This window comes from Clytia hemisphaerica, unplaced genomic scaffold (genome assembly GCF_902728285.1).
Source record: "Clytia hemisphaerica strain Z4C2 unplaced genomic scaffold, Clytia hemisphaerica genome assembly, whole genome shotgun sequence".
NCBI classification, from domain to species: Eukaryota; Metazoa; Cnidaria; class Hydrozoa; order Leptothecata; family Clytiidae; genus Clytia; species Clytia hemisphaerica.
In genome coordinates this window covers 325,057-339,895 of record NW_027104573.1, presented here as the reverse complement: position 1 = coordinate 339,895, position 14,839 = coordinate 325,057, and the positions used below count along the sequence as shown (strand labels likewise).

At 34.8% G+C, this 14,839-nt stretch overlaps 2 long non-coding RNA genes across 2 annotated transcripts; one reads left to right on the top strand and one right to left on the bottom strand.

Moving 5' to 3' along the window:
* Positions 1 to 3,991: 3,991 nt before the first annotated feature.
* On the bottom strand, positions 3,992 to 6,980 carry LOC136823484 (uncharacterized). The gene is made up of 4 exons (XR_010849041.1): positions 6,766 to 6,980; positions 6,296 to 6,521; positions 4,585 to 4,717; positions 3,992 to 4,338 (listed from the first exon to the last, which is right to left on the bottom strand). It is a non-coding gene; the product is annotated as an uncharacterized lncRNA (long non-coding RNA).
* Positions 6,981 to 8,286: 1,306 nt separating this feature from the next.
* Positions 8,287 to 10,543, top strand: LOC136823479 (uncharacterized). The gene is made up of 3 exons (XR_010849038.1): positions 8,287 to 8,533; positions 9,390 to 9,522; positions 10,330 to 10,543. It is a non-coding gene; the product is annotated as an uncharacterized lncRNA (long non-coding RNA).
* Positions 10,544 to 14,839: the final 4,296 nt, after the last annotated feature.

Genomic DNA, 14,839 nt, shown 5'->3' with positions numbered 1-14,839 from the left:
GGGGGGGCTGAAGTTTAGTGACACCGCGAGGGCCAGCCATGGTTTGGCCCGAGGGGGGGGAATTTTGAAAATTTGAGCTCTACATTGCTTGAAAATACACTCAAAACATGCACTTAAAAGACAATTATGACAAATTAAAAAAGAAATATTTGCATTTTGCAAAATAACCATTTTTGAAAAAATTATTGGGGGGGGCATAGCCCCCCCTTTCCCCCCAGTTGCTACGGCACTGCTATCAAATTGCGTATATGTACGGCATTCGGAACGTCTCAAGGACGTATATGTACGGCATTCGGGTCCAAAAGGTTAAGAGTCGGAAAAAACAGAAAATCTAATTTCAGTCCAACTAAGGGTCAGAAAAATAGGAAAATGTCCACTTTTTACCCCCTAAAAGATCAAAATTTGGTCAAAATTGGTCAAATTTGTCCCGCTAAGTATCGTAGAATTCCCAAAATTTTCCTTTGTTTTCTCCTTTTTAGTCCCGGTAAGGGTCCAAAGTTCGAAAGTTGGGCGGCACCGTCCCGTCGGCTCGCAACCCTAGTACCCCCCCCGGATAGAACCCCCCCCTAAAGACATTAATATTTTTGAGACCCCCCTATAAGGGTGGAAAAAGATGTTGACACCCCCTGTAGAATCCTAACTCCCCCTAGTACATACTTTCTGACCACTCCCTTATAGTGATACACTACTTCTTTTATTCAAAAATTTTTATAAGAACAATCTAGCTCAAAAAGGCCGAAAAATAAGAATAACTTAAAAACAAATCTTAGCCAGGAACGACTGAATATTATAAGCAATTTAAAGGGTAAATTAGTACATTTTTACTCTAAAAATAAAACAGGATAAAAGAAAATCTGAGGCTAATTGTGGCAAAAAAAATAAGAAAAGCTGAGTCTCAAAAAGAATTTAATGGTTCTTATAAAAAAAATTCAAAGATGAAAGGATAGAGCACCAAAAATAGTACCTACCTTAAAGGAATTAATTTCGCGGCAACTAATTTTCGCTAGACAGCTTCCCTCGCGAAATAATTTAATTTTCGAAAAAGACAATGACTGCAAAGCAACTGAAACAGATTGTATTATTAAATTCGATCAAAAAATCTAAGGTTGAACTACCACTGGTGTGAAAATGAACGTTGTAGCATAAGTAGAAAAAAAGCTTAATTTTTGCAATCGCAAATTTAACCGCTAAGAATCATGAGATTTTCACCCAAAAATACATTTAAATATAGCGCTTTTGAAAAAATTTTGCAATTATATTTGACTATCAAAAGTTACAGGAATTCTTGTTTCCACTGCCAATTATATCTGGATAGACTTTAATCATATCATTAATTATGCAAAGAATATGATCATTAGGAAAAATGACATCCTGAACCTATAGGAATACCAATTTTAGATTATTTTTAACCGTAAATTATCGCAAATTATCCCTCAGTACACGCTTTTTCTTTATTAGAATATTTATGATGAAATTGGCCGAAAAATTAGGAATATGTTAATGAATATCACCATCATGGAAATTCGGCAACTGAAGCTAAGAATGCTACTTTCAGAGCCTTTTACCTGTCAAACGATCAATTGTTACCCAGCAATGCTAAGAAGTTTCACAAAAATGCCAAATTCTTGCTTGAGGTATGTATTACATGCTGGATTTAGGGGGGGATTACATGCTGGATTTAGGGGGGATTTAGGCTGGGTTTGGATCCTATTCTTAGAATACCACAGGAATATTTCAGGAATTTTGAAAAGCTAAGACTATCCATGTTGAAATGAACAATTACCATTCTTATAAAAAAACGTGTAAAACATTCCAAAAATGCCATTTTATATGCTTCAGTTATGTATTGGAAGTTTATCGTGGCTTGGATCACGAGATTTACATTTGGCTACGTTTCGAGAGATTCTTCTCCCATCATCGGGCAATGTGGAGGATGCTTTCAAATTGCCTCTTTCTACTTTCTTTTTAACCATCAATATTGTTCTTTTATCGTGGTCATTTTTCATCAATGCATTGACAATTCGCTCATTTACCTCTATAAGATCTTTCTCGTCACTCACTATATCTTTTGCTCTTCGGAATAGAGATGATATAACCGCATCTTTAGTTTGAGAGGGATGATTTGAATGATCTGTATGTGTGGGTTTTCTGTACACAGATATCGAACCATCTTCGTTTCTTTTCAACAGAGTGTCTAGAAATGGAAGTTGACAATCTTGTTCCTCTTCTATTGTAAACTTAATCTTGGTTTCTAACGAGTTGATATGATCATGACATTTCTGTATATCTGCTCGTTTTATGACACAGAAAGTATCGTCTACAAAACGTTCATATACTTTGGGAGGTGACAGGAAGGTACTTATAGAGCTCTTTTTTCGTGACTTTGCATGAATATTTCTGCGACAACTGAGCTTGCTGGTCCTTCCATTGCAACTCCGTCATTTTGTTTCTAGAACTTTCCGTTATACATGAACCAAGTTTTTGTCAGAAGGAAATTTACTATGTTCGAGAAATCATCTATTTTCTCTACAAAATAGAGAAAATCCTGCAGAAGAAAACGAGCTGAATAGATTCAAGTTACCTTATATTGCAGGAATAAGTGAAATGATCAAAAGAACACTTGGACTTCATAACATACAGAGTGTACTTTCTATTCCAATGATACATTGAGAAGACAATTATCGAAACCCAAAGACACAGTTCCTATGGACAAAAGGAACAATGTCGTATACAAAATCCCTTGTAAAGACTGTAATGCTACATATATCGGTGAGTCTAAGAGATCTTTCGGTGTCAGATACAATACTCATTACTTTGATTTCCATTTCGCCTCTCTGTCTGGATGTTAGGCACCCAAATATTGGGTAGAATGTATGAAATGCTGTTAATGTGATTCTTATATCCTTTAAGGAATGAATCGTCTCTTTTATTTTCCTGTCCTTGATATAAGCCTCAGTATCTATCACTTTCCTTTCGTCCCGATTCATTTCATGGTCATTCTCCCAGCAATGATCAGCTATTTCGTTTTTATCTGTATATCACCCGATTTCGGACAGCTCTATTATGTTCTTCTTTCTTTAACAATCTTTGATCCGCATTACTCTTATAAAGGCATGTAAAAAGGAGATATTATGATTATGTAGCCCATTGAAGTGAATTCCTTGATATGGCATACATACTATAGAGAAATTATTTTGTTAAGACCGTTATCACTTCAAAAAAATCGATCTTGTTATCTTTAATCAAATGCAAACGAAGTTTTTTTCAAACAGGGTATTTATGCAAAGGGAAGCTGGAGTAATAATGATGGCTGGTTGTTAGGAGTTAAAGATGAAGGTTATAACTGGATAGAACGATACAGTAGAACACTGATTTAGCCAGCTTTATTAGCTTGCTTAGACAGGAGCAGATTAAAGCATTAGCAACATGCATAGGTTTTTGTAAGTTTGAGATGATGTATTGTTAGTTGAAAAGTCAAGATTTGCAAAATAAGTTTATTATGATCTTGATACTATAGTTTAATGGGATAGATTGATGTTATTGATTGATCGATACGAGGGTTTCAGCTCACATTTTAGAAAACTTGCTTGTGTTATACACGTTTGTTTTTTTATAAGGAACACGTTTATAAGGAACTCGAGGCTGAAAATGGTTCAAAAAATAAGGAATTGTTAAGGAACTGCTCAGGCTGAGAATAAGTGGATTTGAAAATAATGTACCTTATTGACCAAATTTTGATCTTTCACGGGGCAAAAAGTTCAAAATTTCTTATGTAGTAAGGAACTCGATAAGGAACTTTGAGACTGAAATTCTCTGTGAAAATAAGGAACTCCAGGCTCAGAGCAAAGTTAAGGTTCCTTATAAAAAAAAAACGTATACTCTTCTAAAGTATCCTTGCTTTTCTGTTTCGAGTTTCCGTTAGGTCGTTGAAGTGAAGAATTTAAGACTGGATGTTACAGGGAAGAGTTGGGAATTCTTTTTTGAAATTCCACGAACAAACAAACAATGGGATAGCATTTTCTTATCTTGGAGATTTTTAAGCTCGTCTTTTCAATAAGGGGAGTTCCACTTGGTCTTTTTTGACATTTTTTCCTCTTATCTGGACTCTAAAGAGGTCTATGTTATACTGTATACATTAATGTGTACTGAATTTATACAAATATAGTTGGTTAAAATAAATCATGAAAAATATGTATGATGATTTGAGTTCACTCTTTTCTGGTTTTCACGATGTTTTGAGATGTAAAATTGCTGAATGTTCCATAGAAATCGCAGGAAATGGATTACTACCATGGCAACCGGAAGCACCAGTGATACTTTGTGCATATCACTACATTCCTACAATAATCAAGATGGAAAATATTTTCTACTTTTTCTTACTCAGACGAAAAAAGGAAGTGTGTTACTGTTCTAAGTCTGCTTTTCAGATTCTTAAGACTTTATGATTTGGTCATTGAATCATGAAACAAAAGTGCACCTGATAGAATCATCTTTTGTAATTTAATGATAACTGCAGTCTTTAACATCGTGTTTAGGGGAAAAGATTTCCGTGTACGAAAGTTTTCAAAAGGCTATGTTTTTTACCTCAGTTGAATCATCAGCCCAGCAAGATTCGACCTTCGATAATCCAATGATTAACAATGATAGAACTCCACAGATAAGATTTGAAAAAAATTCAAAGCAAGATCTCCACAAAGGATGTGGAACTTTTAATTCACTAAAAGAAAAGAAAATGAAATGAAAGATACATGTCGTGTTAGGCACCATAACTGGGATTATGTTATTGGAGAGCCTGAAAGTGTTTCAAATAGACCATTTCACAGTCGAAATGAATCATGGGTAACCAGGACTGATTGCGCTCCCATAACACAATGCCGGACAAAAGGTTGTAGACAAATGAAATTTCAGTGAAGATACTGGTGTAAGCCAGTTAATCAAGCCCTTGTGGTTTGCCCTTGCGGTTTGACTGCAGTGGGTGACTTTCAAAGACTTTGAATGGGTTTGGAAAGCACCCAGAGCCTCTTGGGAACTTGTTTTTGGTCGATATTGAAGTATTTTGCAAATATTGCAGAAGTCTACAAACCTTTTGTCCAGCATTGTCTGAGAATTCTGAGACTCAGTGTATTTTCCAGCTCAAATTTTTGGGAATATCAATGGCAGTTTCAGATTGAAATTGTCTCTATTGTAGTTGAGGATCATTCCTGAGTCTCAAAATTTATTTTTGCTGATTCAGCATTTTCTATTGCTCCACATTTGAGTCTATTTGGGGGGGGGTGTCAATACTTCTGAAAATGGCTGATTTTTTTGATTTTTTTGGTATAATTCCTGCTGTGATGGTGGAAATAATTAGAAATTTCTTCTGGTTGTTCGATTTGAGATACTTTGATGGAAAATTGCCACTTCAGAGAAGACCCCTGTTCAATTTTTTCTTAAAAATTCAGACAATGCCGGACAAAAGGTTGTAGACAAATGAAATTTCAGTGAAAAATGATGAGAAATAGAGCAAAATGACTCTTCAATGTGTCTGAAAGGGGATGGAAGTTAAGAAAAACACTTTTGAAGTCGTTGCATTGCTTTTGAATTGCTTTTGAGGGAACCACAAGCAAAAAATCAGCGTTTTGATACTGGTGTAAGCCAGTTAATCAAGCCCTTGTGGTTTGCCCTTGCGGTTTGACTGCAGTGGGTGACTTTCAAAGACTTTGAATGGGTTTGGAAAGCACCCAGAGCCTCTTGGGAACTTGTTTTTGGTCGATATTGAAGTATTTTGCAAATATTGCAGAAGTCTACAAACCTTTTGTCCAGCATTGCAGCTTCCTATTGGTTAGACGCAAAAACAAACAAAAATTTAGACCAAAAGAAAGTCGTGATCAGAGTGCGGTGGTACCCATCATAATTCCTTTCGAATGTGAAATGGACTTCTGCGGGTCAGTGTTTCTTTGTTATCAAAGATAAAAATATATTCCTATCAACTTTTTACTTAAGTAGTCTCTGAGCACTATTGTATTACTCTGTACAAGAGAGTATCTCACGTACAACTTAGCATAGTACTCTAACGGCAATAAATTTTCGTAGATATGGGGTCTGCTTACAGACAAAAGCATTATAATGATACATCCATCAACCTTTAAAACGTAAGAATCGACTGGGTTTGAGCTTACAAGGAAGGAATGACGTCAAAATGTCTCAAGTTGTTTCCTTAACATTCTTAATGAAGTGAATTTAGTAAATTTATCACCAGTAACCTTAGAAGTCACGTGTTCAGTTAAGTTAAACGTTCGATAGAATGTAAACCTACATTAACACATCGATGGTCATGAAGATGAAGAAAAACATGAACCAGCCAATCACGTGATCTTTATTATTTTCTTTCAGCACCATGAACAAGTCGATCACTTCGATGGCACTCGTGGCAATGAAAAAGAATGATTTATATTCATTCCCTACTGAGGATGGTTTGCCAGTCTTTTTTCTCATCTTCAAATTCTCCCTCAAATCGATCTTCAATATCTTCAATACGCACTCTAAAATGAAATTAAGTTTTAACTTTTGATATATTATAGTCCTTTATTTTAAGCACTGATACTGTATAATATAAGCTGACACACAACGTTGTTTCAACGTTTACCTAATGTTCACAACGTCCATAGAACGTTAGATGAGCGTTAAATCAACGTTGTGTGCCGGCTGGTATATATATAAGACGACGTTAATAACATATTATACGGACGATAGCATCGTCTACGTTAAACATTGAACTTTTCTTACCCTGTAAGTTGATCTCTTCAATAAATCTTTTTCAGACTTTACAGTTTTTTATATGTTTCTCCAGCATTTTTTTTTGAAAGACTCGCTTGCCAATCCTGTTTATCCACGAATAAAAGATTAATTGACACCTCGCTGTGTGATATTCATGGAAACGTATAATCGTCGAATAAAGCGATTTCTCTTTATTATTGTATATTTCTACAGTGCATTTCAATGATTTCAATATTCCCTACTGGCACCGGTAAAAATGAGCTTTTTACCCCTTTTTCTTGTCGAATTGAAAATTCCCATTTTTCATTTTTGTTTAAAAAAAATTTATCCATTTAAAACGTAGCAGTACTGTAGCTATGAATTAAATTTTCCTATGGGTCAAAAGTCAACTTGTCACATACAGAATTAGGTACTAACTTTCACTGTTTTCCAATCATTTTGAAATTAACTGAATTGTGGGATTGGAACTCGAACAAATTTCTAGTTGAAATAATTATGACGTGTGAGGTGCGGACCGCTGCACGTTTTTTTTATAAGAACAAACTATATAAGAACATAAGGCTTCGAGGCCCAAAAATTTAAGAACATTCTAAGAACATTCTAAGGCTTTGGAGACTTAAAGAACATGCATTTTCTTAAGAAATTACATCAAAATGCTCAAAAAATGCTGCAAATAAGAACATTTTAAGAACATTTTTAGGCTTCAAATCCAAAAAACTAAGAACATTCGAAGGCTTCGAAAATTTTTGACGTTCTTATAAAAAAAAACGTGTGGTGGCCTTTCGTATGTTTTAGCCAGTAGTGACAAATTTAAGAAATCTAAGCTAGAGAAAAATTGTACTACTGACAAAAACTGGGAGTCTAGAGCATACGGTTGGGTTTACATCTGAAGGGGAGAATCGATTAACACTCCCTTTGTCGATAACAATTCAGAACATAAACGAAACAAAAGCTCAAAATCACTCTTACGAATTCTTTTATAAACTTACGATCTTCCTCTCGTTTTTGCCATTGTTACAAGAGGTAGGTTGGGGTAACTCTTAAGACAAAGAATGTAACGAGAAGAAGATCCATTACGTTTTGAAAAGAATAAAGCCTTAAAATGTTCGTAACTTGCTCTTAATATTTTGGCCATTTTTAGCCTAATGCTCTTTTGGTGGTTTGTTCTTATAAAAAACATGTATAATATTACATCATCACATGGAATAGAGAAAGATTTGTTACCGGAAATTCTTATCAAACTGTGGGCATAGAAAATTTATTGGCATTGAGCTATCGTATTGACAATTTATTTATTCATGGTGGTGCAATTAAGAATCTCCTCGTGTCAAATAGGGAAAGTACAACTTAGCAAGGGAATTCTAGTTTGTCATCATTCATTCATATACTTGATATTCGATATCCAAACATTTGAATAAACATGGTAGGTTATTTCTGAGAATTTACCCTGTGTGCTGCTAATACTTGATATGAATTTCGAAAGATGTAAGTAGAGAGAAAAAGAGAGACAGAGTTATTTTATCGTTTTATTTCTAGCTGTTTAGTATCAAATGATATGTGAAAGGTTGCATTGAAGACAGTGTTAAATAATATCTTATCGTTTAATTGAAGGCGAATCTTTTAAAATCATGAAGCCAACAAATTGGAACAGATTTTTCTTCATTATAAATCTTATTGAAGGATTGGAGATTGTGTTTTTGTTTGATAGTGGTGGAAAAATGAAAGCAGGGTTCAAGTTATTGTTTGTTCTGTATGCGATTTTATGGTCGTTCACATGGTAAGATGATAAAACAGTCAATTTTGTCAAACGGTTGTCTCCCGAAACCTTTTTTTATAAAGAAACCTGGAAACTTTTAAAATTTTAGGATTGACTTCAAGATAATAAAAAGTAAATCATTCGATCAGAACTCCAAATAAGAGCACGTGAGCAAGCAGAATTTTGAGTTTTAGGGAACGACATCAATGGGAACGATGAATTCTGAGATTTTTCAAATCGATGGAGTGTTGGTGAGAGAGGGGAGAGACGTGTTGCTATTTATAAATCATACTTCACCGCAGAGCAGAGGTTTCCGTACGGGAATTTTCTTGTATCGTTATCAAACAGACAAAGGGGACAGAGTGTTCTACAAAACGATAAACTTGAGATACACTCTATAGTACAGAAAAGGAACTCAGATTTCTGTAAATCCCAATTAAGCTCTTCCAAGCAAAGAAAAGTTAATGCCGCAAAAAATATTGCTGCTATTGTTTTCAAAAAATTGAGAAGCTTCTTATTGGTCAAGCGCTGAAATTCTATTGTAATGTCACATGACGTAGGTAGGATTTTCTACCTAACCTTGGCACACTTTTCAGCCATAGCACGATATCTAGCCCTTCGGTTCATGAGTTTTTTGTTACCAAAAAAGGTTAACTTTATATGAATTCGCAAAAGTTCTATCTGCTAAATTTCGGCTAAAACCATAATTCGTGAAATATAGATTCGCTAAATTTTGCGACTTTTTGACTTCGCGAAACTTTCTGCTTGCGAAATTTTCTGCCCTTAAAGTATGCTCTGGATGCAGTTTTTCGGTGCCGAGACCAAAGAAAGATATATACCCTCTACTGAAAATTTTTATTTGCCTTTTCTTTACCAGCGAGTTCGACAACAAGAATCTTGATATGAGCAGGCTTCAAATTGCAATATCATTGTTAGCAATAAACTCCCTGGAATTCTTTCTTCCACTGTTTATCTTTGGTGAAGAGTCGATTTGCAAAGGACGTGAAAAGGTAATTTTTCTTTTATTAGACTTTTAACTAGGGGCAGGTGTGTACTTAAGCAAAAATGGGCGCTGGGTATGTGCAGACCAAAAGGGTCGTTTTTTTACAGCTTCCAAAGTCACTAAAGATTGGAAAATCCCGATTTTCAAGCAATTTTATTGATTTCGAATCTCTCATAGGATAAGACATTTTTCAAAATTCGAAGAAAACTTTTCAAAAAAGCAAAAATTTCGGTGTCCCTAAGGGTCGGCTTTTGGAGGTCTAGTTCGCACATACGCCTCATATGCCAACCCCAGTAACCCCAGGACTCTTTAATAAAATTCAAAACATTATGAATTTATTATTGCAATAATCTCTTGTAATATTCACACCCTGTGAAATTTACGGTACCTGATTTGCGTTACCTCGAAATTATAAGCAGTGGCCAGTTGGGTCGGCGTAGCATTTGGTTTGGCTGTTAGTAATTGCTAGCACTAAACACGAAATATCTCTTTACTTTTTCAATCACAATTACAAATAACTAGTTCCTCTGTTTTTTGAAAAGGGGATCTCTTAGACCGCTAGAATTTCTCTGAATAGTTTTGATCGATGGCAAAGCTGTAGCCTAAATGTGAGGTCGATTCATATTCTTTGAAACACAAACTTTTTCGAAGATATATGCGCTGCTTAGCCATTCATTATTGGTAGAAAATCGTCAGACAAAGGTTACGAAGAAGTAGCTTCGTGACGAGATTTTTACCAACGAATATTTTCGCCTGAGGAAATTAGTGTCCGCTGATAAAGTATTCTAATCATTATATTCTTCTTCTTTTTCAGGCTGCTTGTCAGGATCTCTCGAATTTTTTCTTTATAACATCTGTCTTCGTTTTGTGTTGTCAATGTTGCCGAGTTCTATGGTACTGTGTAACAGAAGATCCAAACAAAAACCTATTACCACGATGAAATTTCAATTTGGAGAAGAATGTACAACTGTTATCATAACCATCGATCATTTGGAATTAATTACATTGAAATATTTCGTTATCCTATATTACAGACTTGATAAGAATTAAATAAATGTTTTGGTAAATCATTAACCCCAGGGAAAGCTTTGAAGCGAGAGAGCCGAAAGAAAAATTGTTGGGTGACGAATAAACCTCCTCCCCGTTGACAGAACCAATGTAAATAGAATAGAGAAAAAATGTAATATTTTTGAATGATGAGATAATTATATGCAATTTTAGCGCAAATCTCACTTAAATAAATACTTCTCCAAAAAAAATTTCAATTCACTTCAGTCTTTTTCGATGATGAAGAAGCAGAAGTTCTTTGTTTTCTACGTCTTACCAAACCAAGAGTCAACATGCTCAACAAAAACTTTCGAAAACCTGTAATCATTTTAGCATAAACCAACACGTTTAAAACGTTATTTGAAAACCAAAAACAGTTAAAGATAGCACTAGCAACTCTTAAGAGTGACTTAAACAAGCTTAAAGGAGAATTGAAGGGTGCTTCTTTGAAGGGCCCTGTAATGTTTCTCACAATAGCAAAAAGACGAGCTGGGTAAACGCAAACTGTATAGATCATAATCAAGTTTCTGATTGTCTGTAACGCGGTCCGATTTCGGCGATTACTTTGAGGATTAGCAATGGTTGATGTCTCATCATGTGATAAACGTTTTCGAATCCTGAGATAAAAGCTCATCATTAAAATCACCGGTAATATTGAATCCATAACGAATTGCGAAATTTGAAAAACATAGATTGCTGTATTATCGATGTCTGTATCAAAAGTAACACAATATGTAGATACAGTCTTCGTCTCTCCACTTTTGACCACATATTTGTTGTTCAGAAAAGTGTATGTGACAATCAAGAAAGAAAATAACCAAACACAAAGACAAGCGAATGTATATTTCCTTTTACTTATTCTTGGCTTTAAAGGTTGAACGATACTTCTGTATCTTGTGTAAGATAATAACACCAAGTGCCAACACGATGACATGGGACAAACATACAGCGCAAAACTGTACAGGTACTTACATCCAAAGAGACCGAGTTCCCAGTTTGGTCTCAAAATATGCGAAAGGATAATTGGCGCAAATATACACGTCAACAAATCAGCGATCGCTAAATTAACGATAAGAAAATGATAGGAGCTCATTTTTTTGCGGTTTTTAAATGATACAAAATAAAAGATTATAAAAAGATTTCCGAACGCTCCGATACCAAGGAGAGCTGGCTCTATTGTACTGTAAACATGATAGAAAATGAAATCCAGTAATTTTGTTGTTAACAATACTGGATCTTCTATAAAGTTTTCATTTTCCCCACTACTCATCGAAGTGAAATTGTCACCCACGATTGTTGGTTCTTCAACACCGAAACCACCTCCTCCTTGGTATCCTTCTGATGGAAATTGTGCTGGATCCATGATGTTGAAGAAGTTAGGGTTGTTATTCTTCGATAGCTTTTACAATCCTTTTCAAGAGAAACGTACACTTAACGAAGAGGACAAACTCGAACCAAGTCTCTTAGCTCACCTTCATGATTCTGATAGCACTTGCGATTGTAGCTCCTTTTAATAAAATTTAAAAGTGGTACACGATTATAAAGACGTAAAGAAAATAATTTTTATTTGTTGTGTTCTTTTCGCTTAGCCCAATTTATTATTTCCAATTACAACAAGACTGTAAACGAATCATCTTTTGGGTAGAATTTGTTTCGTAATTGATAAAACAAGGGAAAAAGATTGGAAGCAGGTGGAAAATGATTTTTTAAACAAACAATGTGATAGGAAAAGTATGAACGATAAAGTATATGGCCCCCAAAACGGAGACGGCCCCAAAAACGGAGGTTTTCATTAAAATGAAGATTCTGACTTGTAGACTTATCAGAATTAAACGATTTTTGTTTATTTTGAAAGAATGATGGTTATACTTAAAAATGAGCATGTTTTTGCTAGTTTGAGACGGATTCAAAATAACATATTTGCGTCTAAAAGAAATATTTTAACACCAAAATTAGATAAAAATTGCATATAACTCACTCTAGCTCCTTGGATATTGAAAATAAGTTATGAAAACGGGGTATAGGAAACTTTCTACACCTAATGCCGTCCAGAAAATGCAAATACATCTGTGACTTTAGAGGCTGGGTAAAAGATATAGCATCTTGAAGGTCAACCAGTATTTTGGAGCCCTAGAATCAGCATTGACTAAACCGAAAATTCTAAATATATGAGAAAAAGCAAAAAATCTTGGAATTCTATTCCTATTACCTTGAGTTAATAGTTTATAACAAAAAATTAACATTTTATTGCCCCGCAGGGGCTTTTGTTGCTTCACGTAGCAGCGGACTTGCTCGCCAGAAAAATATTCATGTTCAGAATTCAGATTCATGTTTCTTCCTTATCTGGTACCAGATGTGGAAATATGCTACGACACGCTTTGCTCTGAAGGTCGGGCATATTTTAACATCTGGAAGTTTTGCATTACGGGATTTGACTTGACCGCGTTTAAACACTTTGTGAGGAGCTTGGAAACGATCAACAGCAAGTCAGCATCTAATTCCAAATCGGATGCGGGTGCTAGTCAGAAAATATAACACATCGGATTCGCATCAGATTTGTTATATTTTCTAGACTAGCACCATATTCAAAATGGTTCGGAATCATATTCATGTACTAGTAAACAAACATAAATCCCTAATTTAGCTTCATTTACATGAAAATACAACTTAAAACATGAATTTATTGCTTTTTCCTACTTACCTAGACATACTCGATAAATATTACACTAACCTTCATAGTTTTCAGGGCAACAGGACCTCAAAAGTGAATTTTCAATGTGCTCTGTAAAATTACAAAATTGGGCTGTTCTGTTGGTACACAAAAAGTGAGGTTTATCATTAGTAAGATACAAACTACCTATACAGAAGTCTGTAGATCTTTCTGAAGACAAAATTATCTGTTTTGTACACATATTTGTACTGCTGCTAGAGACTTTGACTGACTTTGACTGTCAGTCGGTTGTGTTCAGTTGTCTGGCGGTCAACAGTCGTTTTGATAGGACCGCACAAGATTATACCAACATGAAACTTACTGAAAAAGCATTAAGGAACATACCTGTTACTGTTTCTTTATGATCTTTGAGTTTGGATTTGAGAAAAATCAGTAAAAATCAGTCCACCAAAAAAAACAAAAAATAATCAACATTTGTGTGTAAAAAAACATCTTTAAAAGGTTGGTGCATTTACAGAAATTACACTGAATACTAAAAGTAATACTAAGAAAGCATAAAGACATTTATAATGTAAAAAAGTCCACCAAAACAAACCAAAAAACAACCAAAATCCAACAAAAGTTCTTCACTGTACTTGCCCTTCTTGAATCCGAAATTTGCTTTGTCATTGAAGCGCCAAAACTATATAAATAAAATTAGTTTTTGAAGCTCGGCGCAGCAGACATTTTCATGCTATTGCAGTCGGGACGAACAATATTCTTGACCAAGGGAAGATTAAGCCATTGAACCCGACTGTTGTCGGCACATCAAAGGGCCACTACTAAATCTCTCCGATGGTATATTGGTCCGCTCCTTTAGAGCTTTAGCGTGGGCGGCCGCCAATACGCCATCGGAATATCAGATAAGTTTCTTCCGATTCTGAGCGGGCCGCCGCGGTTAAAAAATGTTCGCGCGCACCTAATATTATATCTCTTGTGTTGCTACTTGGTACTTTATAAGAATCAAATCAATATCTCTTGATTGAAGGTAATATGCCTTTCGGTAATTAGTTCTTACAAAGTAAAAAAAGGATGGCAAAAAATATGAGCATATTTATTTTTATTATAAGCATCTACTTTATAAGAATCAAATCAATATCTCTTGATTGAAGGCAATATGCCTTTCGGTAATTAGTTATTAGAAAGTAAACAAAGGATGGCGAAAAAGATGAGCATATTTATTTTTACTATAAGCATCTACTTTATCAGAATCAAATCAATAACTCTTGATTGAAGGCAACATATCTTTCGGTAGTTAGTTAATAGAAAGTAAACAAAGTATGGCGAAAAAAAGGATCATATTTATTTTTCTTATAAGCATCTACTTTATAAGAATCAAATCAATAACTCTTGATTGAAGGCTATATGCCTTTCAATAATTAGTTCTTACAAAGTAAACAAAGGATGGCGAAAAAGAGGATCATATTTATTTTTCTTATAAGCATCTACTTTATAAGAATCAAATCAATAACTCTTGATTGAAGGCAATATATCTTTCGGTAGTTAGTTAATAGAAAGTAAACAAAGTATGGCGAAAAAAAGGATCATATTTATTTTTATTATAAGC